At 41.8% G+C, this 26550-nt stretch overlaps 1 protein-coding gene across 4 annotated transcripts in view; it reads left to right on the forward strand.

The window, feature by feature from the left end:
- The window catches only part of SGCD (sarcoglycan delta), a 354617-nt gene that overhangs the window by 24253 nt on the left and 303814 nt on the right, over positions 1-26550 (forward strand). For 3 of the 4 annotated variants that reach the window (XM_063348882.1, XM_063348881.1, XM_063348886.1), the window contains exon 2: positions 3034-3207. The gene's annotated coding sequence lies outside the window, so the exon portion shown is untranslated. Of the gene's footprint in view, positions 1-3033; positions 3208-11603; positions 11669-26550 lie in introns of those variants that run through there. The other variant, XM_063348885.1, reaches the window with a different exon arrangement.

Below are 26550 nucleotides of genomic sequence, written 5' to 3' on the forward strand. Positions count from 1 at the left end.
TCCAAGAGTTCGCTGTTTCTTTGTGTAATTAACCCTGAGAATTAGCTCCCTGTGTTACAGCTTTCTCAAACAGGATGAGTGAGGAGCACAGGTAGCATTAGTATTAACATGGCACAAGCAGCTTAGAACATGTTTTGATGGCTTTTTAGTATTTTGGATCAGTAATACTTTTTTGGCAGCATCAGATGTGGGGAATGCATAATCTTTCTGAGCAGCCAATTAAAATAATGACTTGGATGGCAAGTTCCTCTCCTTTTTCCTCCTGTGTATGGCTGTACCCTTCCTATCAAAGAAGTTGTATCTTAATTGGCAATCCCCCCTGCATCTGCTCACTCCGTCACCCCCTACAGAGAGGCACAGTGCTTAATTAAAAGGGAGTTTGTGTTTGTTTATCTCTAGAATTTCACTTGTGCTTTTGTAGATGTTTCAAAGGCAGATGAGTTTATAGAGACCTTGCTAAGTAATTAATCCTGTAATGTTATTACTTTAGAAAAAGAAAAAAGCTGAATTCATTGGAGATAAGAGGAAGCCCCTGAGTTGTCAAACTTGGTATGTGTGTTGGAAAGAGGAGTGTGGCGGGACCCATCAGAGGAGCCAGTCTTCTGAGGAGGGGGGATATGACCGCTATGAAGAGTGAAGATTCTGCCGCACCATTCCTCTAATGTGCTTCTCCCCCTAAAGGAGTGTCTGCTCCTGGAATGGCAAGGTTGATCTGCCTCCAGAGAAATTTTAGTCTGTGGCCACGGAAATGAGCCTTTACGTGGGGGAATGTTTTATAGTCATGAATCAAGCCAGCAACTCATTACTTCTAAGCCTATAGTTTTATAACTCAGTGGGTCTCAGGCACTTTGGAGTTATGCGTCATCTTTAACTCTCTAAATTACTTGCAGAGGACTACGCGCTTTTGTCATCAAAATTTTAATTAAAATCACTGCTGAGGTGTGATGGGATCCCCTGAGACAGATGCGAACTTATTCACATGGCTTCAGAGACCAGCGGTCTGGAAAATACTGCTCTTCATTTTAAGAGAAAATGAGTGAATGAGGTTCTTGAGAGCAGCACTTTCCCGATACTGTAGCTTTTTTTGCTATCTCATATCTTTCCTCTTGTTCTGCCCAAAGGAAGGCACATCACCAGGGATCCACTGGCTGGACTTGGGGAACTGCTTACAGCACAGTCGTCCTACCAGGGTCTTGCCTGGAGCTGGAAAAGCTGCTCCTGGACCTGTCTCTCCTCAGGCCAGGTCCTTCTGAGGGGCTCAGCTTCTGACGTGCAAGGCATTATATCACTTCAGCTCTCTGTGCAGCTGAGGAGTGGCTAGTATTTCACACCACTAGACTTTAGAAAATGCTAAAAATCATATGATACAATGTCTCTAATCATTCTGAGTTGGATTTCTTCCCTCCCTTTTTATTCCACCTTCTGCACCCGGCTTCAGCCAGAAGACTGCTTAAAACAGTTGCTTATTTTCAAAGGCTGAAATAAGGGTAGTGTAAGCACAGTTGTGACTGGTAACAGGAGCACGTAGATATTTCGTATACCCATAGGGGACAATGTTGTCGTTTATCTTGGATGCAGCAATGCCAGTGTCTCATGATCAGAACCATGGGCAAATGGGTAAGGAGTAGTAGTGCATAACTGTGACTGCTCTGACATTCTTTGAACTGTACACAATAGTTAGAAATTTCATGTGAATAGAAAGCTGCTGAGTATCTGGGACTGACTCAGTCATATTCTTTCACATTTACTTGCTGGGTGCTTGGCACAAAATAGTATGTTTTAGTCCCTCTAGACTTTGGCAATGCTGAACCGTGAGCACAGCACACCCAAGGGAACAACAACAACAAAAAAAGGTGAATTGAATTTATGCTGGTGGTATGGACCAGTAATAAAGCTGCTGGATAAATCACTGAGTGTTGTAGTACTTATCCTACCTCCACTGGCTCATTAAATATGATGAGCCTAAGCAAAGAAGGCTGCTCTGTTGCTTTCCCTCAAGTTCAGAGGGAAATGGCTAAAGTGGTCCTGGGATGCTCTGTTTTCACATGTGGTTGGAGCAGGGATTGGAGCATGAAGTAGAAAGTCTGTGGATATGTTGTGCTCCAAGCTGCATTTCTGCTCCCCTGAGCCCCAAAGGCTTTAGCTGCGTGTCTTGTGTAGTTAGTGCAGAGACAGATCAGCCCCTCGATGTGCTCGCTTGGGTGCGAGAGGAGGAATTCAGAAAGCAAGAGATTAATTGCCTGAAATTTTGGTAGTATTTTTAATTTTTCATTTGTTTGTTTGATTTCGGGGATTTGGGAGGAGAGGGGTGTAAAGAGAAGCTCTTCTGGAGTGGCAGTACTACAAAAGGAATAAGAAACCATCGAACAAATGGATTTTTTGCACTCTGCTTTTCAGTTTCCTTAGGACACATTAGACTCAAGAAGATGACCAGTGAAATTGTCCTGACAAAGATTTCTGCAGGGAGATCAAAAGAAATAAGTTAGGGAAGAGTGACCAATTACCAGCTTCCCCAACCTCCTTACTTAATTTTCTCACACGCCAATGTGAGAGGAGGAGGAGGAACACACCTTCATCAGAATGCTGCACAGGAGAACATGGTTGCTATTAAAAGCCCAATAATGACTTGAATCAGTTTATGCAGATTTGCACTGCTGGTTACTCTGCCTGGCACTTGGCAAAGCACAGATAACATTTAAATCAGGCAGTAAGTGTAATTAAGTACTACCCTTCAGCGCATCTCTCCTTTTAAGACATTTTTATACACCGTGATTTAGAACATGACAATTGGGTGAGATTAAAGCAGCAAATTGTGCCTATAAAACAAGCCCTGAGAATAGCAAGGGACTGTAAAATTTTATAAAGGGGAATACAGCACATGCCTCCAATCCGATAAAACTTTTGTGAGCTGGGAGATTAACTGTGAAATACAAATAAGATGATACAGTATGCGTAGCATTCAGATAGTAAATTGCTTGTTATTGTAACAACTTATTTCCTCTACCCAGAAGATTTCTTACTTAACTTTTACAGAAAATCTCACCATGCGAATGATTCATTAGCCACTGGAGGTGTGGAGAGAAGGTAGGAAGTCAGGCAGCAGCGATGTCCCTGTAAAGAAAGTAACAGCGTAAATGTAGTGAGAAGGATCATCTGTGCTGAAACGCATGCAGTCAAGCTTGTGATTGGTTTCTTCCCCAGATTCAGGTGAGTTGTATTTGCAGAGGGAGAAAAATTCCTTACTTTATTTCAAGTCCTTAATAAGGCCCACTGGAAGGTTTTCTTGGGAAACAAAAATATTGCTTTATGTGGAAAGCCTAAAATGTCTTCTGTGGTACTTGGCAGTGTTTGGCCATTTGGTTTCTGCTGCGCTTTGAATGCGTCTGAGCATCTTCATCAGCTGCACTGGGCACATCTTAAAGAAAAGGCTCTGACCCCTTGAGAAACTTCTCACTTTGTTTGCACTTCGCAAACCTGGTGGGCCACAAGTCACCTCGACAAACCACACTGAAGTTGTCATTGGTACTAACTAAAAGGCAGAAACTCCCTGTGTATCGCTGGTCTCAGTGGCTTCTGCTGGCTCGTGAACCATTGCCTGTATGTTACAGCATTGCCTTTCGTAGTCGTAATGATGTCGTGTATTCTCCCTTCCCTTCATTCACGCTAATCCCACTCCATTCAGTCTTGCACTGCTTTTTTTTTAATTGATTATCATAATTGGCCTTTATTAAGAGTCACTGAGTCTAAATATATTCAACTTAAATGTCTGGTGAAGGGATGCAGAACCCCAAAGCCTGCTCGTTTCTTCACGGCTGCATTAGTTGTAGAGAGAAATTGTGTTGCTTTTTAGACGATTGTATGTCAGTCACGTTAGAAGATCATGCGTGTGGAATGGGGGAGGATGATGGCTGGCTTCCTTGCTGTTTAGTATTCTCTGATCATCTTTTCTCTGCTTAAAAAAAAAATCCCAAACAACTTCATAACACTTAATTTTAATGATGTATTATATAAGGAAATAAGAAAACAGGAAGAAAAGGTTTACGTTATTCTAGAGGTGTAATAGGCTGGTTGGGTTTTAAACGCTGAGCAGGCACTGCATTATGAACAAAATCTGAGGCCAAGCCATGGACAAATAGCAGAGTGAGAAGGAAATGGAGAAGAAACAAGGGGGATCCTCTGATGGAAATGCAGCTAACCATTTTGTGGGCACGTGTCATGCCCAGCCCTTGTTTTGATGGGGGGATGTTTACACATTGTGTGTTGCTTTTATGCTTGACCTCCTTTTGACTTTTTGTTTTTATTATTTGGTGCCATATTTATGTCTGAGATTGTTTTGATATTGTTAGGGAGATGTCAATGCTTCTGAATCAACATTAAAAAAGTTCTGGTATATAGAAACGTTGACCTTTTCTTCTTGCTTGGTTTGAAAAGTCAGTTCAAAATGGCAAGGTTTCGTACCGAATGGAAATTCTGTTTTCTGTGAGATGTAGGTACTCGCAGCCAAAACAGGCACTCCTGTCCCATCAGTACACTGTTCCTGTCTTTCATCGCACCCTGCTCTCCCAGGGAGGATGGGAATTTGCTTCTCCATCTCCTATCACTGCTGGAAGTCCAGGAAGGTCCCGGATGGGTTCACTACCGCAGCTCTTGCTACATTCACTTCAAATCACAGTATCATTGGCTCCCTGAATCGAACCAGAACAGTTAAAACATTTCAAAACATCTGTAGGAAGTCATTAGCATAGAAAAGACTTTTGAAAATGGAAGTCCTAAATATTTGAGACAGTGTTATGACAAGCTGTCAGAGAACAGCAGGTAGCTTCTGATCTTGGTGGGAAGGCAGCTGCTTCTCACACCCGTTGCACCATGTCTGCTGCAGGCAGAGCCCCAATGAACTTCAGACTGGATCTCAGTGCACACCATGTCTGATCCATCTTGGACTCTTAATTTGCCTGGTAACCGAGTTCACAGCTTGTTGTTTTGATGCTCGGGGAAGTTTGTCCCATGCGATGACATTGGTACCAGTTTTTGTCCATCCTGTGTGTCCACTCTGCTTTGCTTTTTGTTTGAGTGAAATGAGTCCTCAGTCTCACTCTGTTTTTGGTGAGGATGAACTGGTTTTTGGGATTTTGTCTCTGCTGTTCATATGTATGTTAGTGCCTATAGTCTGTACTAGAGAATTAGGCACCCAGCTCATAGTGAACTTCAGAGTGAACTGGACCACAGTGGAAACTGCAGCCTGAGTGTTGTCTACGCCGAGTTGTTTGCTGGGACCAGAATTCTTTAGTACTTCATTTTTAATCTGTTTTTTTGTTTTTGTTCCCCACCCTCCCAGGTTTTAGGGGTATCTCTTGTTGCAGAATCTACATTTCAGAAGCATCAGCTTAATTTTTTGCATTAGAGGTGGTAGGGAGCCAGCACAGAATATTTGTTCTATTTAAGCTGGAAATGCTTAATCTCAAAAATTTGACCTGTAAGATGTATTTGACTTATCTGTATACTTTGGTATTAAGATTTGTTTTCTTATTTGAATTGGTGTATAATTGGTCTATTGGGATGGCTGTGCTTGTTGATTAAAAACCAAAAAAAGCAAAACAATGTATTTCTTCTCAAGGTAATGCTCATCATTTTTAAAGTTTTACATTTAAAGCTCCTGAGAGTGAGCAAAATGGGCAGAGGTTAAAATAAAGTCAATTGCTCTGCTTTGACTTCAGCAAAAGGCGCAGCAGGAGGAACGTCAGTATTCCACCTCTGTTAGGGATTTGTAAGTCCAAGTCTGTTAACATTAATGGGAGTTAAGCAAGCAAATCTTCTGCCCATAGATGGGGAAAATAGACCTATTAATTGAAACTGCTGCTCAGCAATTCAAATGGTTATTTTCAGCTTTTCCTAGCAAGCATGTGAGCGCTTCTGTATTCATGAATACATTTTAATAATGTTGGGATATGTTGGTGCTCTGGCTGTGACTCCTGTTTGGGCTGAAGAGCTAAATGCAGCTGGGGTTGTCCTATGTCATCTAGGCTTTGTGAGCAGGTACCGTATTGCTTATCCTACGTTGCCGCATCAAAGGAACTTTTGATGTTGCGAGTGATGGCCTTGCTGGAACCTCACCATGCTAATGTGTGGGACTTCACTCCAAATAGCTCTTTTCCCCCTGCCCCAAAGCCCCCCCTCAAAATATTTCATGGCTGGTGAGGACTTCTTGAAGCTGTTCTATTGCTTGAGTAAAGGCTTAGAAAGTGATGGGGAAATCATGGTTCTGAACAATGCTGGAGTCAACTTGTCTGGGACACTGGCCATTCCTTTGTATATAGCGATGATTTGTCAGGGATTACTGCTTAATTAAAGACTTAGTTAATTTAAATCAGCATAAATGTTAAATTATTTTAAAAATTTAAGAGGATTAAGACTAAGAATACTGATGGCTCAGGTGTTCTTTGGCTGCAAAGTCAACAGCTAGTGTAATTTGTAGTTGTGAGCTGGACTTGTCTCGTAGATATAATTTTTTGGTCTCTCTTTCTCCGTAATACTATATGTTTTGGCAGGTTTTTGTCCTTTGAGATCTCTCTGCATTAAATAATATATACCACTAAAACTTGAATAGTTTGTGTATCTTGGTTAATAGTTGATTCATGGGTTAGGTAAATATGTACAGGAAGTATATGCAAGGCATAGCAGTGTCAGAATATGAATTTAAGGAAAAATGTTCTTCTGTTCTAAGGTCTATGTTTGAAAGCTGCTGCATTAAACCTTCCTGCCCCGCCCCAATCCAGATGAAAGCGTTTGGTGTTTTCTTAAAAAAAAAATAAAAAATAAAAGTATCATGTGATGTGTGAGAAGTTTTTTCTGAGTAATTCCCTTTACTGTCTGCATTTCAGTGATAAAACCTCTATTCAGCGCTAGGTTGCGAGTCCCTAGGAGTTGCCAATAAATCATTTCACTTAAAGATGTGCTTTACTACTTAAGGGTCTCACTAAGACTGAATTCCGTAGCCATATAAAACCACATTATCTGTTTCTGGGAAGAACAAAGGCAACAAAATGTGTTGCTAGGTCTTCTCTGTGGGGTTAGACGCTGCTGTGAGGAACTGGATACAGAGGAACGAAAAGAAATGCAAATGCATAGGGTATTTGCATTCTTAATATGCTTTCTTTTTCTTGTTAAATAAGAGAAGTAAAAGATGTTAGTTGAAGTTTTATGATATCATCATATATTACCTACCTACTGCTGCAAATTAAAGTGACATTCCTGTTCTGTAATCTGTTTTGAGGAAGCTGTGTTTGGAAATATGGGTCATTAAAAGCCTGGAAAGCAATGCAACAACCCAGACAAATGTTTCAGCACACGTGGGTTCCCTGGATTTTATTAACGCTAGGTATAACGTATCCTTTGAGGACAAAATTATTTTTGCCTTGGAATCTGTGATGAACAATGAATGAACTTCATGGTTCTCAGACAATCATGCTCATGTCTTGTCTGTTTCAAATGAGGCCCCCTTGAATGGCTTTCATGTAAGATTGAAGCCAAAGAGCAGTAGGTTTGGAGAAGCACCTGGCCCAGTATCTCATGTGCTGTCTTTTCTGCAACAAATCCTTCCTTGTTGCATGCAAGCTAAGCATTTGAACATATTTATGCAGTCATGTCTGGGCAATAAGGCTTTGGCAGGGAGGAGAAGAAATAAGTGTACGTGTCATCTCAAAGAAGCCTTGGAATATGGAAGGACAGAAGAGGCACTAGGTGTATTGGGAGACAGAAAATGCAGTGGGAAGTCACTTTGGAATTTACACTGATACCAGAACACCTGAAAAAAGAAATCCCTTTGTGTGCTGTGTGCTTGCTCCTCAGGTTGTGTGTCTCTGAAGAGGCACCTGGCTGAGTGGGCATCGTCAGGGCGTGCAGGGCAGCATCGTGGGTGCAGACAGAGGTTTTCCTGCGCACACAAATGCAAGCCACTAGCGTAATAGGGCCAATATTAAAAGCCTCAGTGATATGGATGGCTTAAATGGATTTCCTGCCTGGAGGAGTCTGAGAGAAGAGTGCAGCGGGTTATCCGTTTTGTCTTCAAACCATACTTACTTCCTATGTAAAAGCATATTTTGTAATTTTCAGCTGAAACATGAAGTAAAACTGCACCCTGCAATTTGTTCAAAATAAATGGCTGTCTGTTATTATCATTATCATCATCGTTATCATTAAACTTAGGCTGAATTGTCAACGCTTCTGGGAAGTAAAGTTTGCTTAAAAAAAAAAGTCTCTTCTTGGGTGTGTTGAAGACTAAAAGTCGGGATAACAAAACCCTTAGCCCGTCTTACTTAAAGCCAGATCAAGTAGACCAGTCAGTTCCTTCTTTTCTTTATCGGTGAACTTGTATCTCCACTGCTGTAAACTAAACTGGTCATTCTTGTCTTATCCTTGGTGCAGACAGGGACCAGCTGTTCTACCGCCTCATTTTAATCATTTTACAGATTTGATGATGGCTCTTGCATGCTTTCCTGGTCTTCTCTCTTCTGCACTGCTTGTTTGGTTATTTGTTTCATTTAACATGAATGTTTCATTTAACGTGTTGATGCATTTGGATTGCTTTCTACTGTGCTCTCCCTGATTTGACTATATCTGTTTAATGAGCAGTATATAATACTGAGTGTTGTCTGCCACCCAAAGTTGCCTCAGTGCTTAGGAGATAAAGATGTTTTGGTATGAAACATGGCTTAGATGGCTAATACGTAGTGTTTCGTGGTAGTAGTGCTTCAAAACTGTGATCCTAAGCACTCTTAAGAATTTGCCCTGTAGTAGCCCAAAGGCACAATATTGCATACCCTCTAGGTAGGAGAGGGTACACAAAACCTAAATATCAGGTGGGAAGTGAGTATGTCGCTTAAATCCAAGCACCTCTGTCTTCAATGCACTATAGACCAGGTGATTGGGCTGTTGGGTTTATAATTCCTGGCTGAGACAGAACATGGCTTTCCAAAACACATCTACTCTCTGTTTAAACCCGTGCAATGAAGAAATGTCTCCAAAAGGAACATTTAAAAAAGGGGAGGGGGAGGCACCCCAATTGTGGCGATTATTCTCTGCCTGTCTGTGTCCTTCGGGGTCTCTTAGGACAACCAGCAGTGTGTTAGCAACTAGACGGATCATAAGCTGAAAAGAAATGGACACTTTTGAGCCAAGATAGCAGAACTACAAGTATGTTTATTTTTGGAAGGACTGTAATGCCAACTGGCAGCACAAACTTGGCTGGGTTAAGGGTCTGGTGCGGCTGCAATAAAACATAAGGATACTGAATTTAGCAAAGGAGCAACAGGAATTATCATTGGTATTGTTGCCGAGGAGTGCAGATGCAGTCTGGCATTTTATCAGCATAATCTTAGTTTGAACTTCATGAATAAAATTTAATATAGGCAGCTTGGAATAGCTGGTGCTGGATTTATACCCAGTGAGCAGGTACATTTAATTTCAGTAAGTACACTGCACTCCTCCTCATTGTTTGTGTAATTTGTATGTTAACTGTTTAGTATCCATCAGTTTTTGATCTTTCAGAAAATTTCTCTGGCATAAATCATGTTATGATATTTTCTTCCTGTTTATCATTCTCCAGAAAGGAAAACATGGATTAGTTTTCAAAGTACTGGTTAAATTTTTCAAGTGGAAACATTCCTCATTACAGTTCCACAAATTAAAAGAAAATGCTTTTGCTGTCTCATTCCTGAGTCTAGAAAATTATTAGCTGCAAACTGAGAGAAGAAATAACCCGTGCAGTTATGTTACTACATCCAAACCCAGGATGAATAGATGTGAGAAGTCAAAATGGCAAAGGGAAATATGGTGGAAATAAGGGATGATATTGAGAAGTCTGAAATGGTGAAAACCAGTTGACCTAAGTTCTTGCTAGTTGTTTTGATTTTTTTCTTTTTTTTGGTAAGTCTCCAGTTGCATTGATACTCATGGTGAAGCTGTATTTGGCAACAGAGTCCTCAGTGACTAAAACAACTCCCTTTCTAACCTTATTTCCTTCTTACCCTCATTTTCTTTTATTTTTTCTTTAATTTCTTACTGCTTCCAAGAGCCTATTCATCTGGATTTGATATAATCTGAGTCATAAAAAGTTTTTCCTTAGTATATAATGCAATTCTGGGGACTCCGCAGCTGAGAAAATTTGCCATTTGTTTTAGACAGTTTTCTTCAATCTGTTAAACTGCAGCACAAATTCTGATGCATTCGAGTGTGTTGCTTTTTGTTTGGTTTTTGCAGGTTTAGTACTTTTCAGTAGTGACCCTATTTTTGTTGTCGGATGAACTGAGGAAGCTCCGGACAGTGGGGAGCAGGACTGAGGTGCGGTTCCTGGGCAGCTCTTTGGGCCAAAATCTGGTGGCTATAGATGTGCTCGCTCTGGTGCTGGCTCAGTGGGAAAGCCTGTGAGGCTGGACTGGTGACTTCCAATTTCAGTGTTGCTTACCAGGTCATATTTCTCCTAATTTTGCAGTAGGCTTTAAGCAATGTGGTTTAATTAACCGGCAACTGAGTAAGTAAAAGGAGTAATCCCTGTCTGATCAATCACATCCACTTCCCGGAGTAATGAAGCTAAGTAGCCTAGTGATAAAAATAGGAGACAATACGGAGGATCTGCTGCGTGGTAGAGAGCAGATAGAGCCATGGTGCTTAGCTTGGGCCTCATTCAGTGCTTTGAATTATCATTTTAATGACTAACCTCCTGCCTGAACGGAAAGTCTCTGAATTTTGATGTCCCTGCCCCAAATCCTCCTGTAGCTTTCAGGTCTGGTTTCTTATGGTAGCAGTTGAAAGCTGTGAATTTCTGTTGTGTGTGGGGTTTTTTTTTCTTAAGAAGAACATCTGGAGATGTCAGACTGACTGGCAGCTTTTGTGTATTAGTTTGTTTATCAAAGAATGGAGTCATGTTGTAAGATTTTTATTACGTTTTCTTAGTAATTTACACCTGATTATGGTTAATATAGGTCTGCATAGTGAGAGTTAAAGAGGGGATGGTGGCATGCGTACAGTGTGCTGTGTCATCCAGATGAATACCCTTGGGCATGCCAAGACCTACTGCCGATGGGGAACTTGACATCTGCGGTGTCAGAGGGTGTTTTGTGCAGAGCGCTCACAGGCTGGCTGAAGGATGTGGGTCCGTGGAAGGCACTCCAGTCACGACGGATATGTCACACACTGAAAGCTTGACTCCGAGCTGCTGCTTAAATCCATTTTGAAATTCACAATGATCCCTTGAAGCTCTAAATCCCACCGATTTCCCTGGGTGTATTCTTCCGCAAAATTTTGAGCGAGCCTGCTCCATGAGTCAGTGGAGCTGAGCAGATTGCATGAGGAGGAGACACCTGGCTGGATCTCCTCCAGAGCGGAGAGGACTGAATCCTGGCAAAGTTTCCTTCAACTTCACTGGGAAGAGAATTGGATGCTCAGCAAGTTTGCTGCAGTTCTGGCCCATCATTAAAAGGGATGATCAGAAATAGGAGCAATCTGCTCGTGGACTGGAATCTCAAACAGAAGAACTGCACAGTCCTAAAGAAAGGAGAACTGCACACCCTGAAGGCAGAGTGATAATCTTTAGGAAAGATACTTGGCTTTTGTATGTTGGTCATCATCAGCCCAGGGGGGGAACAATTTTTGTGGTTCACCTCCACTTCGGCCAGTAGGTATCAGTGTATGGATTTAATTGTAGTTCAGTTGATGAGAACATTAGATAACTAAAGAGCCTGTAGGTACAGCTTGCACATTGCAGGTTAAAAGAGCAGGTTTTGTGAAATCCCCGCCTAGCTCTTCCTACCTGACAAGTTCTATAAAAATATTTTTAGACTCTTAAAGGCTTCACAGTCGTCCTCATATGTGAGAAAATGTCTTTAAGCAGACCATTTTCCTAATGATGGCTACTCTGCAGCACTCTGCTTTCAATTCCAGAATGCACAGGGCTCAAAAAGAGAGCATTTTAACTATTTTTCATATGTTTTAAATTGATTATTGGTACCTTTGAGCATTCTGGAAAAAGACTTTATCTGTAGTGCAGGATGGGGAAGAGAAGAAAAATACGTAATGAAACGTTCCTGTGAACCCAGTAACAGTACATGGTGGCTTTTTTTGACCTCTTCTAACCCACATCCCTGTGCTTTTATCTTTCCTTTAGATTCCCCTCTTTTCTTCAGTAAAGCTGATCACAGGAAGAGCTTTGGAGGAAAGGTCCTTTGTAATGTATGTCTTCGAGCAAGGGGCTGGGAGGGAAGTGGCATGGGATGTGTGCTATGTTGGAGGATCAGCTCTGGTTTTATAACAAGTTTGCAGTCCTGTTTAGCCCTGTGAGTTACTGGGTTTCAGAAGTCAGTGCGTGTGGATATCATCCTCGTGTTTAATGGCTTAGCCTATGAGAAGTTAGAAATTTTGCACTGGAAGACTGTTGCTGGTTGTACCTACCTATGGTCCATGGTGGAGCCTTTTTTTCCAGTGCAGTTTGTGCTCCTTCTGTTATGCTGGCATCCATGACCAAGACTTTGGTTCTCTTGTGCTAGGTGTCGTCCTGGTGCACAGTGAGAGATGCTCGCCGCTCTTTTTATAAAATATGTGGGAGCACTTATGGAGAAGGGGGCTTTCCTAAAGCCGGTGGTTGGCAAAGCCAAACTCACTTCAGTTAGAGACTGCACTCACGCTGGTGACTGTGGAAACATGCTGAAAAATATCATGGCCAAATAGCAAAGTGCCTTTTTTATTTATTTCCAGCGAGATGTGTTGTACGCACGGCCGTCTTTCAGCTAGACAACTCCACTGATGATATACTGCATTTTCTGCTTGGAGAGAGTGCAACTGCTGCGTCTCCCAGTGTCCCCTGCCACCGGTCAGGGAGGACTAAGCTCAGCAGCCACCTTGCAGGGGTCAGTCCCAGGAGGGCGGGAGGTTTGGTGCACATGGAGGTTCCCATGTAGATCCCAGCCCAGTGCGATCACTCCCACGCCCTGCATTCCACCGAGGTCTTTTTGTTCTTGCTGTACTTTCATTCCCTGCCTTTTGGCACGCTTAAATCAAATTAAAGGTAGGAGCAGAGTTCCAGCAGACTTCTGGTTTAGGTCTGGTCCTTCATCATTTAAAGTCTAAAATGCCCTGTAGGAAACTAATGCTTTATGTAGACCAACTGCAGTCCCATTTGCTACACAGATAATAATAAACCCTTCCTGAGATTAGTGAAGGTTCCTTTCTGAATTAAAATATCACTTTGGGGAAAAGCTGTCTGTCTTCACTTGCCGTTGTGTGTAGTCAGTGTCTCTTCCAGCTTGGATTTCTGCCAGAGCTCTGGCTCAGGGTTTTCTCCTGACCCTTACAGGTTCTTATTAATGTTGCTTGTGTTGTGCATGGAGAAACTGGGGAGCACCCTTGGGTAAGGGGGGTGCGGGGCACAGAGATTAATAACCTGTAGTAAGAGAGATTCCTGCAGAGGTTCAGTTTATCAGGACAGTATTGAGAAATGGAATAATGCCGCATTGAACTGTGGATGTGCTTCCTTTTAAATATGACTGTGGTAACTTCTGCTAAGAATTGCTCTTCCCTTGCCCCTCTTCTTCTCTGCTTATTATAGATACTGAGCACAATTTTCAAACTTGGACCAGTTCTGTCTAACATCTCCTTAGGTAAGTATCCAGCCTCTAAAACGGAAAAAAAAAACAAACAAAAAAAACCCCTTTTGTGCTGTTTAACTTGTAAACTTGCCTCACACCTCAGCCTCTTGCCTGAATCTTTTCCCTAGGGTGATTCTGCAGTTTTGAAGCTATTGAGGATGTTGAATGGTTTTTTCCTTTCTAGAAGAGGTGTACCAGTCCCCAGCTGCACAGCCCGTGAATAATGCATGAGGAGTTTATTTGCTTGTGCGTGGGAGAAATTTTCTCTTCCTGTTCAGCATTGGTCTTGTCCTTTCTCTGGCATGTGAACTTTTTTCCTTTCCTCTGTCTTTTTTTGAGCATCTGAGCAGGATGTTAATTCACTTGCCTTTGCCAGTCAGGGGGATTTTTCAAGCTCGGTGTTTCGCTCACTTCTGAGTTTGGTTTGATACCCGTGTTTTCATTTTAAACTGTCGTTGAGAGCGCTGAAACACTGCAGTGGTGTTGAGCAGCACACAGGGAGCAGATGTCCCCCAGTGGCAGTCCCTGCTGGGGAACAGGGGTGGTTGAAGACCATCTAACCAGTGAAAGCGGATCAGAGGGCCGTGGGAAAGGGCTGTGGCTACAGGCACCACTACCACAAGGATCACAGACCTGTTACCGGTTCCTTTTTGACCTCGTGACCAATGCATCTTGCAGACGGTGCTATGTATCCAAAAATCAGGTTGGTTGACTTGCTGTGGGAGATCTACCTACGTTACAGCATGTGGAATCTGCCCCTTTTCATTTAGGTGGCAGTCTTAACTTCAGTGTGAGTGAAGAAAGACTGTGACTTTAGAGCTGAATGATTTGGGGAAGCTCATTTTTAGTATGTGCAGAATTAATTTGATTGATCATATTTGACACCAGTCAGGGAAGAGAGAGGTATTCAGGCTGAGAGAGCAAGAACACGTTCCAGGCTTTTTTCTCTTCTATTTCCTCAGAATATGATGAATATTTTTCCCCTCAGCTGTCATAGTCCTCTAATGAATGCTTTTCCTCCATTACATTTTTAAAAATGAGATTCTCTCTGTAACACAATCCACAGTTCAAAAATAACTTTTGTGACGTACTTTAATGGTGGCAATTTCAAAGCCTATGGAGATGGTCCTGGAAGAAGCTTCTAATCTAATAATGAAATGTGTATGGCACACATGGAAAAGAGAGGACTAGCTGGAATCAGCTTATTTTTCCTTTCTTGTCTCTTGCTTTTTCAGCTATTTCTGGTATCTTCGCCTTTTAATTGCAGGGCAGAGCTGAGAAATGTGGAATTGTAGTTGTCATAAAAACCAGAAGAAAAGGCCTGTTTCCATAATCTTGTAGCTTCTTCTGTTGCAGAAGCCTACTGAAATCGCTGCATCCTCATTTCAGAAATGAAAAGTATAGTCTGCTTCGTCTCTAACCGCTGTCAAATGTTTAAGCTTTCCTTTTCCCAGCACTTATTCAGAACACATTTTCAGTTCAGCTAGAAATGTTATTACTAACTGATGAACAAGCCTGAATACCGAATGTGGCGAACGATTGACATTTTTAAAGTTAATCATAGAAACTTTTCATCCAGAAGATGCTGAGGCTGCTCTGGATGCTGATATACCATCTGACACCAGCAGTGAAGAGCGCTGTACAATGTCAGTTCAAGATGAGTGGCTATAAAACAGCAAAAAAGAAATATGATTCCCATGACACTAAGTCATCATTTCAGTCGCCAGACTTTTCTGACTGGGAGACTACTAACAAAAGACATTCTTGCTAATACCTACAGGCTTGAAGTGCTGTAGTTTTAAGAACTCCTCTTGCATCATGTTTAAAATGTCACATCAGTAAGAAGCTTTCCAACTAATTAAACAAATTGCATCAACTGTCTTATTGTGATAGTGTATTTTTGGAGAAAGAAATAAGATTGATAACAGCTTTAGCAGAGAGGGTGGGGATTTGGGTGCAGTTTATAATATTTGGGATGGAGATGAAAGATGTGCAAAACAGCTATTGCTGGGTTTAGAAATGCAATTCATTCAAGGGGAATTGGTCTCCTAAATCCATTTGTTTCTCTTGAAATGCTGTGCTTCGATTTCTGAAGCCTTGCTCAATGCCTGCACTGCAGGCACTGCTGTGGTTATAGCCATTCTGTGCTCTGCGAACCACGGCACTGAGGCCTGGCTCCTGGTCCCGTTTTCTTGACTCCGATCTAGCACTTTAGTCTTTGAATAATTGAACAGTTTTCAGTGTGTCTACTGGACATGTTGAATTTTCCCAAGCTCCCATCAGCAGCAATGGCAGAAGTCAAGTGGAGGAGTCCAGATTGCTCATCCCCACCGTTTGTGGTGGGACACCCCAGTATGGGGAAGCAGCGAGCAAGACTTTTCTTCCTGAAAGCAGAATTTATGTTGGCTTTCTAGCTGTGACTTGCTATGATTTCCTTTAGCTGTGTTACTGTTAACTTTGCAGGCTACCCCAATTCTCTTTATCTTTTGTTCCTTTTGACTTTGAAATTCTCTTTTGTTCTTGAAGAGCTTCTTTTAAATATTGGGTATTTTCTGCTGGGTGAGGTCATTTAGCAGAGAGCCTTGTCAGCTCTCACCGTGCTTGTAGCAGACAGTATCTCAGGGGACTCTGGGCTTAAGTGTTGTTTACACACACTTCAGATCTACTGATTCTGCAGCACAGAAGTGGGAGGGTTGAAAGGGTTACACTCATCCTTAACAATGTCTTTTTTTAGCATGCGCTGAAATGAGCTACTTCTCTGATACAGGCGATGTTGGAAGATAAACTGTTGTGGATCCCAGTACTTTCTAGGGTAGCTATTTACCCCTTAATTCCCATTTTGGTGAAAACTACCCTATTATGAAAAGCAAACTTTATTAGCAATCCTCTTCCAGTATTGTGTAATTGCTTCATTTGTGTTTAGCTTTCATCTGCTGAGATGCTTGAAAAATATTTCGCGGTAGTGACTGGAGTGGTGAGAAGATTGGAGGCTTTTAGGCGATGTTCCAAATGGCTTTTCATGTTTCACGCAGGCTTGCTTGAGTGAGGGCTAAGAGTCCCTGCAGAAGCTAATACATTATCCACTGCCCCGTTTTTCATACCTAGCTACTGGTCCCCTAGGATTAGCAAGGGTTCCTCTCGGAATTATGCCATCTCCATGGGAATTTCTGCCTCCTCTTTATCCTTCCAGTTCCTCTGAACAAAGCATTGTCTTTAGCTGGCCTCTTGCTTGTACTTCTCAGTGTATATAGGATGCTCTTCAGCTAAACATACAAACATGGGAAGAATATCTCTATTTTTGTGGGTTGACAGTATTTCTCTCAATGAAACAATGGGTTTTAAATCTATTAATAAACAACGTCCTCATATTGAAACAAGTGCTCAGTTACACTTCGGTTACAAAGGATAGGTTGGCTTCTGTTGGGTTTGGCTCCTTCGCCTGTGAACTTTGTTTGAGAGGATCTAATTTAATTTGTAAGAGTATCATGAAGACTTTCGATGGTTAATTGCATCACTTCTGGGAGCCAGCGACTTTGAGGCTGTTAATATTTTTCAATAGTATTTATGAGCTCAAATAATTAGAAGGAGCTCAAGTACAAATCCCATGAACCCCCCCAATGAAAAAAACAAAACCAAACCCACAATCCTGTGTCTTTGGTTTATAGAAAACGTTCCTTTTTTTTTTTTTTTACTTCTAGAGATCTAAGATCTTTTTTGTATTTAAAATTCATCAGCTTAGAAAAGTTCCCACATTGTGAGTCGGACAAAAAAAATAAAATCCTAGGCATCAGGGTAACAAATCTGAAGGATTAATAGATATTTCTGGATTTCAAGCTTTATAATTCAACACTTGTTGGTTGTTTAGTATTTCTGTCTGCCCATAGTGAGCATCTTTGTTCAACATCTTCCATCAGATTCTCCTGGGCTGCGTGGGATTTGCTGAGTGCTTTCAGTAATAGCGATGCTGCTTTATTTCTGCCCCAGTATTCTGGGAGATTTGTTTGAGGGCACATCTTCCAGGGATTTTATACAAGAGGCAACAAAAAGAACACTTATCTTAGCAGAACCACAACTTCACTGTCAACTATGAAAGAAGAGCCAACAGATTCCAACTTAGATTAAAAGTCAGCTGTGAACAGAGGCAAATATTCCCGTAGGCACAGGGCATCTCTCTGAAGAGAAATTGTTGAAAATGCAAATGGCTGAAAGAGAGTTCAGTGTGTGATTACTTTGTATTTCACAAGCACTGTGGTTTCATATGCCCCGGGTCAGCTCTTCTGAGATTTACAGAAAAGATTTCTGGAAGACCTATGGCAACTTTCCACACGCCATCTTCAAAATCCTCCCATTTTCTTTGCAGGCAGATTCACTCTTGTGAAGGACTCCTTCGGGGGAATGGATAACAGATGCCAGCGTGGCCCCCTCCCGCAGCGTGACAGCACAGGGCAAATATTGGAGAAGAAGAAAAGCAACTTTTTTTTCCTTCCCCGTCTCAGAGCTGTCACATTAGCTCTTCCAGTTGTGAAGGCATCCTTGACAGGACATCACATCTTAATAATGCCAGGCATCATCTCGACCATAGCTTATATAGGTAGGCAGGGGGTAATGATCAGTTCAGACTCCATTGGGAGGCCATCAGTTAGATGAGGAACAATTGACCTTTCAGGAAAAGCCATACAATTAGAGGCAAATGAAATAAAGTAGCAGATGAGGTACAGTGGAATTTGAAAACAGCATATTTGTGTCAGATAAGAGCAAGAGGATGCTGGGACTAAAGTTTTCTACATCTTCAGGCAGAGAAAATGCATCCAAAATCTACTTTTCAGGAGGTGGGCTCACCACAGCTGTCTTCTCAGAAGAGTGTGATAGAATTAATGACTGTCCTCCTTCAGTTTTACTAATAAATCCATGTGCCAATGGAGAAACCAGTCACACAGATAATACCATTAAACTCCCAATGCTAATTGGATTAATTTGACAAAATAGTTTCCTATGTCCGTGCTTCACATTCAAGGCAGTCTAGAAGTTCACAGAAGTTCATTGAAAGATGTTTTTTTATTTTTCTGCCTTCTATTTGGCTATCGTTTCTTGCTCCGGGCATAGAAAATGAGGTTAGATTTGAGGAGGATGAGCGTAAGGAGGGAGGAGTAAAAGCGAGGGAAGCCAGAAGTTGGAGTGACCAGTTTAAAGGCTCTGAGATTTGTCATAATGTAGAAGGCCAAAATGCTCTGACCCAAGCAGGTGGCGTTGATTTCTTTCAAAGAGACCGTTGTGGTCCTGGGTTGGAAAGAGGGAAGGCAGGAGAATTAAACAGCCAGCAGAGAGTCCTGCTGGTAGGCAAGATGCCACCTGTAGGACTTAATGAGCGGAAAAATAGTTGTTTAGCCTAGTAGCGGGCAGCACTGGAGAAGAGCTCTTGAAGTAAGACTTAGAGGAAACTCTTTGTGAAGATGCCATGAAAGTCTGTCTGGTCTTCAGTTCCAAATTTGAGGAAAGAAGAGGAAGGGGATAGTTTCAAGCAGTGGTCTGATGCCTTTAAGGATTTAAATTCAAAGGGGGGTGTGGGGGCAATGAGAGAGAGGTTCACAAATTCTGTTCATGACATTTTATCTCAAAATGTCAAGTGCTAAAGCTCTGGAAGTACTGCTTACCTGGTGGATGCAGTACTGCATAATTGAAGCCACTGGAGAGTTAAGGAAATCTGTACTTTCTGGCCTTTATTTATTTAAAAATAAAAACTTTGGCAACACCGTATGTACTGCTGAGTACATATGGCACTAAATCTCAGTGCAAAGTACTGAGCAGAGATGCTCCCTGTGGCACCGTTCCTTCTGATCTCGGAGGTTAACCTTTGATAGCCTTTGCTCACTCTTTTCATCCATTCTGTCCTTTCCTGAATTCCTGGGGATATAGACTGATGCAATTTTGTTCTGAAACCAGGAAATGTGTGTGTTTAGTTGGTACATGTGAAAAATAGTGAAGATGTTTATCTCTATTCCTACCACTGAGGGAACGTGCATCACTAAGTGTTGAAATGTTTAAGTGTTTAAACTGAGAAGCCCATGAGGGCCCTAGCTCTGCAAACTCTGAGGTCCTGCATTCATCCTTGGGTTGTTTTGAGGTAGGAGAATTAGTCAGCCCCAGGCTGGCTTTATTCTTCATGCTGTACATCTCTACAGAAGACCACCAGTGCCAATGTGTCTGGTGACTGCTGACACCTGTGTTGCATTCCCTGTGCTGTTAACAGATGTGGCAGGGGCAAACATGTTCCTGCACAAGTCGCAGCTGTGATGGTGCCACAAACACCTTTGAGAATCATTCCCATGGGTGAAGGCGTTGCCTATGGAAACTAGAGTTTCTGTACTCATTATTTTCTCACCCGTATGACTGTGGGGTCACAATTCAGTGCCATTATCAATATAATTCTTGTAGATGAAGGTGCCCAAAAGTTCCTCCACTAAGGTAATCCCATTTTTATGAGTGATCCCTTTGTCCATGCTTATGGCCGATATTTGTCTCTTCTGATTTTAAACTCTGATTCAGAGATGAATGAGTCTTTTGCTTCCTTAGCTTTTTGGGGACCCCATACAAACACATCCACGTTTCTGTAGGCTTGCATCTGAGAGAGCCTGGTCTGGAAATTGGTGCTGGAGGCTCCTCACCCGCCTGTCTTTTCCAGAGACTTAACCGACCTCTGCACTGCTCTGGAGAGAGAAACTCCACTCCAGAAATGTTGCTGGGTTGTCCTCAGGAATATTATTCAAAAGAAACAAACATGTGGGACACGCTTTCCTAGTATTGGAGGGAAGCCTGTTTGCATCTCCTACATTAGGAAGATTGTTCGAGAACGGTTCATCCATGTGTGAAGTTGTCCCCTATGAATCTGCCAAGGCTGAGGAGCTCAGGGAGATCTGCTGGCAAGGGTGCCAGGGGCTCATCCACCCAATTTTTCCGAGATGCTGGAGGTCAGAGAGGAGCGGATGTGTAATTTGCTTGTCTGAACCAGTTCTTCTGCCTTGTTTTCTATAGCTAGTGAGTTTTCACACTGCGTACCAAACTTCCAGAGACAAAATATCTATACTGCGTAATTTGAATGGGCGAGCGGAGCCTTCTTGCTCTGCAATTTGCATTATGCAGAAGTCTGAGATAAAAGAGGAGAGAAGCACATGTTGCAGGCTTTCTCCTTTGGAAGCTCATCAGCATGACAAATCACCCGGCGTACAGTACGATTTACAATGAGCCTTCCTAGTTGTTTACCTTTATATAATTACACAGCATGGGCTTTTTTTTTTTCTTTTAAGGAAACTACTGTGCGAGGCAGTTTTGTTTCTTTGAATTCTAACTTCACCAGTGTTTGTTTTTTTTCCAGGGCAAATGTTGGAGGAAAAAAATGAACACTTTCTCTTGGTCAAAGTAAAGAAGTACATTCATTATAGCAACTCAGAGGATTACGCACAACTCAATTTAATTTTTTTTTTTCCTCAAGGTAAATATCTAATTGCTTTGATTTTGTTTTGTTCATATCCCAGGAAAAAAAAAAGTCGTAGTACAGGCAAGTTCCTTTAACCGTTCTTTTCCATATAGCCTATGTTCTGTATTCCTTGCGCAACTCGCCTTGTGCTGACCTTGTCCTTACAGGCCAACTCTCTCCATAGAGATTTCACTTCCCAAAGTTATAAGGCAGGGTGTGTGTGTTTGTGTTTGTATGCATGTGTTTGTGTGTGTATATATGCATATATACACACACATAAAGAAAAAATAAATCTTGGCTTTCACTTTAACTTTGAAAGTGCTTTGTTTTCTTTCAGCTCCAGCAAACTGGATTGAATTGTAACTATATTGACTGCGTTTCTGTAGCACCTTCCCTCAGGGATCTAAAACAATTTTCTCACCCCTGCTAAATGCTGAACTTACCCTAAACACTTGCAAAGTAAGTAGGATGCTGCTATCTGTGCTGTAGGGTAAAAAAAAAAAAAAAAAAAAGAGGGAGAAAAATGTTGAACGCAGCATACTGCTTGGAAGAGAAAAGGGGTAAGAATTTTAGCTCTGGGTTTTGAATATTGTTGTGTATTCACACAGTCATACTTTTCTTGGAGAGAGGAATCTTTTCTGGTTACAACATGGAACTTTAATGTGCCAAAATATAGTGGAATATTTACATCATGTAGCAGTGTGACCGCATTTTTGGTCAGTATTGAGCATAGCTTTTTGATAGTGCAGGAACAAATGGGTAAAATAAGGCAGGAATAGTAATAGGCATTTTTAAGAGAATATGGAGTCTGTTCCTTACCTGGCCACTGATCTGTTGTAGCTTAACCAGTCACAGTGTGGACTCCAGCTTCTGAAAAAGGTGTGTTTAAAAGTCAGCGCAGCAAGGAAAGGGGGAGAAAATTGCTCTAGTTGGCAGGTGCTAGTCCGCTGTTCAGTGGCAAAACCTCTGGCCAAGGCAAACAGAGGTGCTGCCGTGCTGAAAACGAGTGAAGTCTGCTCATCCATCATAGCTAGGGTGAGGGTTTGAATATACGATGGCAAGGACAGAAGATTTGCTTCCCAGACTTTGTTTTTTTTCTGATTTCTAGTATGAACTTTCTGTGTGTTTAACAAACAAAGGGAGAGCGCAATGATATTAACCACCCTTTGGTGATCCCACAGTGGTTGTGTTCCTAATAAACTGTAAAAAGAAAACTGACTACAGGAAGGTTGATGGCTAGGTTAATATACACTGTAGTGGAGTCATTTTAAAGTAATCCAAGCAAAGAAAGGAGATTTATATAAAAGTACATTTCCATTACTTGTGCCTCTGGCACACTAATGTCTCATCCAGCATAGCAAAAACCCAGCAACATTATTCTTGTTTCTTTTTCTAACATCCATAGCCTTTAGTATTGCTTTCTTTTGTTAATTTTTGAAAAATTACTTGTTAATTAAGAGACATAATTGACTGCAATGTGAGTCTTGACTGAAAAGAGCTTGAAGAACATAGCAGGAGTCTTGTGTTCTGGGTTTTTTAATTTATTTTTAAAAAACATCTAATTTTTGTGTGTGTCAATATTCAGTTAAAACTTTGATACTCGAGTAGAGTGGGATGCAAGCTCCTATAGATGTCTTCATGGCAACTGCATTTTCTCTGTTTGTCTTAGCTAGAAACGTTGGAACAGTAGGGCAAGTCTATTTTATGGGTCAGTGAAAGAAATCCACTTTGAAGCAAGAAGCCAGACTACAAGTGAAGTTAGGTGGTTCCCCCCCCCCCCCCCCCCCCCCCCCCCGAGGACTCAAGATCAGTCTTTAAACACCACAGGTATGGCAGCACATTTACAACCCACTTTTTGTTACACTTTTCATAAGAACTTAGCACCTGGTGAGCATCTAAGTGGAGTTACTACTTAGAAAGTCTGGCTGCTTGCTTTGGTACTGAAGCAGAAGCATCTTTCTTCTAAAAATCTATCCCCAAAGGCCAAGACTTAAGCATTTTGTATTCCTATTACTTTGAATGGGAATTTCTCCTTACTAAGGAGTTTGGCATTTGGCTTGCTTATAGACCCAGGCACTTCTTTTATGTAGGTCCATTAATTTCGATCCTACTAAATGTGTATTCCTAATTGCACTAAGTCAATGTATGTAAAGAGATCAGAGGAAGGAGCTGATCCAGAAGGGGGGATACTCGGTATTGTGTGCTTTGAAGCTGGGGGATTGAATGACTTGTATCATCTTGGATGTGACCTTCAAATTGGTAAAGTGAATGTATAGCTTTTAAGAGAGACGTGGTGTAATCAATGATTAATCAGGGTGCTTTGTTTCGCATGTTTCTGAATTCTACAGTCAAGGCTTGTGTGCATAATGGTTGTTTTTATTTTCATTCTTGTGCAGCTCATCTCTGCTGACTTGCATCCGTTTGCTCCCTGATGTCTGTAGGCTCTAATAAATTGAGGAGTTTAGGCAGACAGCTCCTTAGGCGAGAGCTCTCCCTCGGCTGGTAACGCTGTTGAGATCTGCCTAGACTATAAAAGGCTCAGAAACGGGGACAAGCTTTTGGCTGAGAGGCATAAGAGAAGTGTAACAACTTTGATGTCCCCCCTTCTTCCGTTTTCTTGGGTTTTTAATTGGCATAAGGAAACAGAGCAGGTCACTGGATTCATAAGCAAAAAAAGGACTGTTTGAGTCAGAAATAGTCCTAGGAAGCTTCCTGTTGGTAGTGTTTGCACTGATACTATGAATTCCAAGATATTTAATGGTTTTTAGAAATACCTTAGCTATCAGAGTGACGTGATAAAGCCAAAATCTGAGTTCTATCACAGACAAGATGTTTGTCCACGTATTTGCGGAGGACAGTGTGAAGATGTGACAGCTTTGGATCTGAATGCACAAAGAAATCCCACAAAACAAATAAAGCCACAGCTTTCATTCCCGTGATGTATAAACATCCAGAGCTGGTTTATAATTTCATGTTTATTAAGAGAATATATCTTTCACCAGCTCCTGCTTCCTTGCTCTCAAAAGCCTCCTTGACCCATTCTTAATGCCATAACATTACAGGTCAAAGAAGAGATACTATATAATATAGTAATAATATAGTAATTTGTCTAGCAGAATCTGCATCAAGCTAATGTCTTTCAGTTGACTGGAGTACTCGGCTCTTTTCCTGTCATTACCTAGAGACTTGCCACTTGACATCACGGTGTACAGCCGCTTTTTCTTTCTTTTCTCCCATGTTTCAATATTGTCTGCTGGCAGGAGCCTGTGGCTTGAAAGCAAAAGGTTCAGAGAGATGAGGATTGCTGGACGCAATAGCCCTAGTATCCTCACAGAAATACAAGTACTATGGTCATGGGAGGAAGAATTGTGATTCTCCACTTTTAGGCAGAAGAGAGGATCTTCCTCAAGATTAACTGTTTGTAGGCAGGACAGATCAGTTAAAATTTCTGTCCTGTTTCCATGATACCTTCGGCATCCCTTCCAAAAAATCAGTATTATAAACTAAATAGAGTAACGGGCGCAGCAGTGGCAAGAATTAAAACACTACCAAGGTTGGGTCACTCAGGACATGGCTGCATTGTTCTGCCACGCAGGGAGGGGGAACACCTTTCTCCGTGTCCATGGGGATGAGATGAGAAATGATGGGCTTCAGTTGCAGCAAGTGAGATTTACTTTAGTGACAAAAACTTTCTAGGATGAAATACTGCATTAGATTGCTTATGGGGGTTGTGGCACCTCCATCATTGTGGGTCTTTAAGAATAGGTTAGAAAAACATATCAGGAATGATATCTATAGAGCTGCTCCTGCCTTGGGGCATGGCGATGGACTGGATGACCTCGTGAGGTCCCTTCCAGCCCTGTTTTCTATGATCTCTAATCCTGGACTTTTCATTACTCATCCCTCAAAGCCCCAAAGGTGACAGGACTATCACACTTCATTTTTACCCGTACACAGTCTTTGTTGCTGGATGGTTTTTACTCATTCTGAGAGGCTGGCTTCAATTACGTTTGTCATATGATTCGCCTTTCTTACAGCCTCTATTTTTTATTTTTTTTTTAAGTCCGTCCCTTCTAGGCCTTTTTTCTCTTTTTTTTTTTTTTTAAATGGATCCTGCATGCTTCCAAACTTTCTGAAAGCAAAACTCAGACTTATTTTGTGGATTTGAAATTTCAAATTAGAAAAAAATGAATTAGGGGAGCCGTTGAGTAGTAATGTTATGCTCAGTGCTGCAAGAGAAACAAGAGCAGGAACTGGTTTTGCCTTGTTGAAGGTAAGATAACGATGTGGCCAGGCGCAGATGATGAGATGGGGAGCTGCCCAGGACAGCAGCTCTTTTGCTTTTTTGTACAGGACTTTATACAGTGTGACCCTGAAGCCTGAGTAATGGCTGCTCTAACAACCTTACGCTAGGATGGGAAGCACGTGAGATACCAGATGCATGTGTACAGTTTGCATGTGACATTGCTGTAAAGTGTAAAAGAACCATGGTTTGTACTCAAAAGTGATAAGATGTGATGATTTAAGGGTGATTAAAAACCACAATAAATTAAAAGATAGCCCAGACCGTGCCATCCTGCGAGTGCTGGGTTTTTATGCAGGTATCATAGCAGCAATAAGTACCCGACACAGCTGCACAGTCCCTTCTCCCGGACACAGCGGGATGTTTCATAAGCTGGTATGAAACAGTAGTTTCCCATTACATTTGCCCCTTTTCATCTCTTCCTGAAATGGAATTAAATTTGTTCTGTTAGTGGTGTGTGGTGGTTTTTAAGTGGTTTCCTTGCAGGTTGGCTTTAGGGCTTCCCCAGCTCTCGATTTGGGTTAGTAAAGTGGAAGATTGCACAATAAAAGCAAGGCGTCAGGCTGGAGGTAAACAAATGTCCTGCTTTATTGCAGAGTAGCTTTCTGGTTCAGCTCTGGGATGCCTTGGTCCATGAAATAGCTGTGCTAATTCACCACGTGTCTGAGTGTAATCGCTACAATCGAAATTGTAGAGAGGAAAGTGCTTGGAGCAATCCCTGCTGTGGTGACGACCCCACTCCTGCGATCTGTGCTTGGAGAGGAACGTCGTGCTCAGGACAGGCCAGTTCACCAACTGCCCAAGACTTAGTTGACCTTCTTCCTCTTGTTGGCCTTCCTCTTCATCCGTGGTTTAAACTGACAGAAGATGAGAAATCCCTGGAGGCGTTTTGCACAGAGCTGCACAATGTAGTGATTCACTGAAATGTTTTATGTTCCCCTGAATATTTGATGTTTGGTAACTGGATGCAGGTGTGGAGCAGAGGCGCAGTGCCATGGCGGGGCGGCAGGCAGAGTATTGCCATGTGAACCCGGTACTTGTCACTGCTACATGGCGCAATGTATTTGCAGGGTTTTCAAGTTTACCCTGTGTAGTAATATTTATCATAGAACGGTTTGAGTTGGAAGGGACCTTAAAGATCA

The sequence above is a fragment of the Chroicocephalus ridibundus genome, chromosome 11, assembly GCF_963924245.1.
Source record: "Chroicocephalus ridibundus chromosome 11, bChrRid1.1, whole genome shotgun sequence".
NCBI classification, from domain to species: domain Eukaryota; kingdom Metazoa; phylum Chordata; class Aves; order Charadriiformes; family Laridae; genus Chroicocephalus; species Chroicocephalus ridibundus.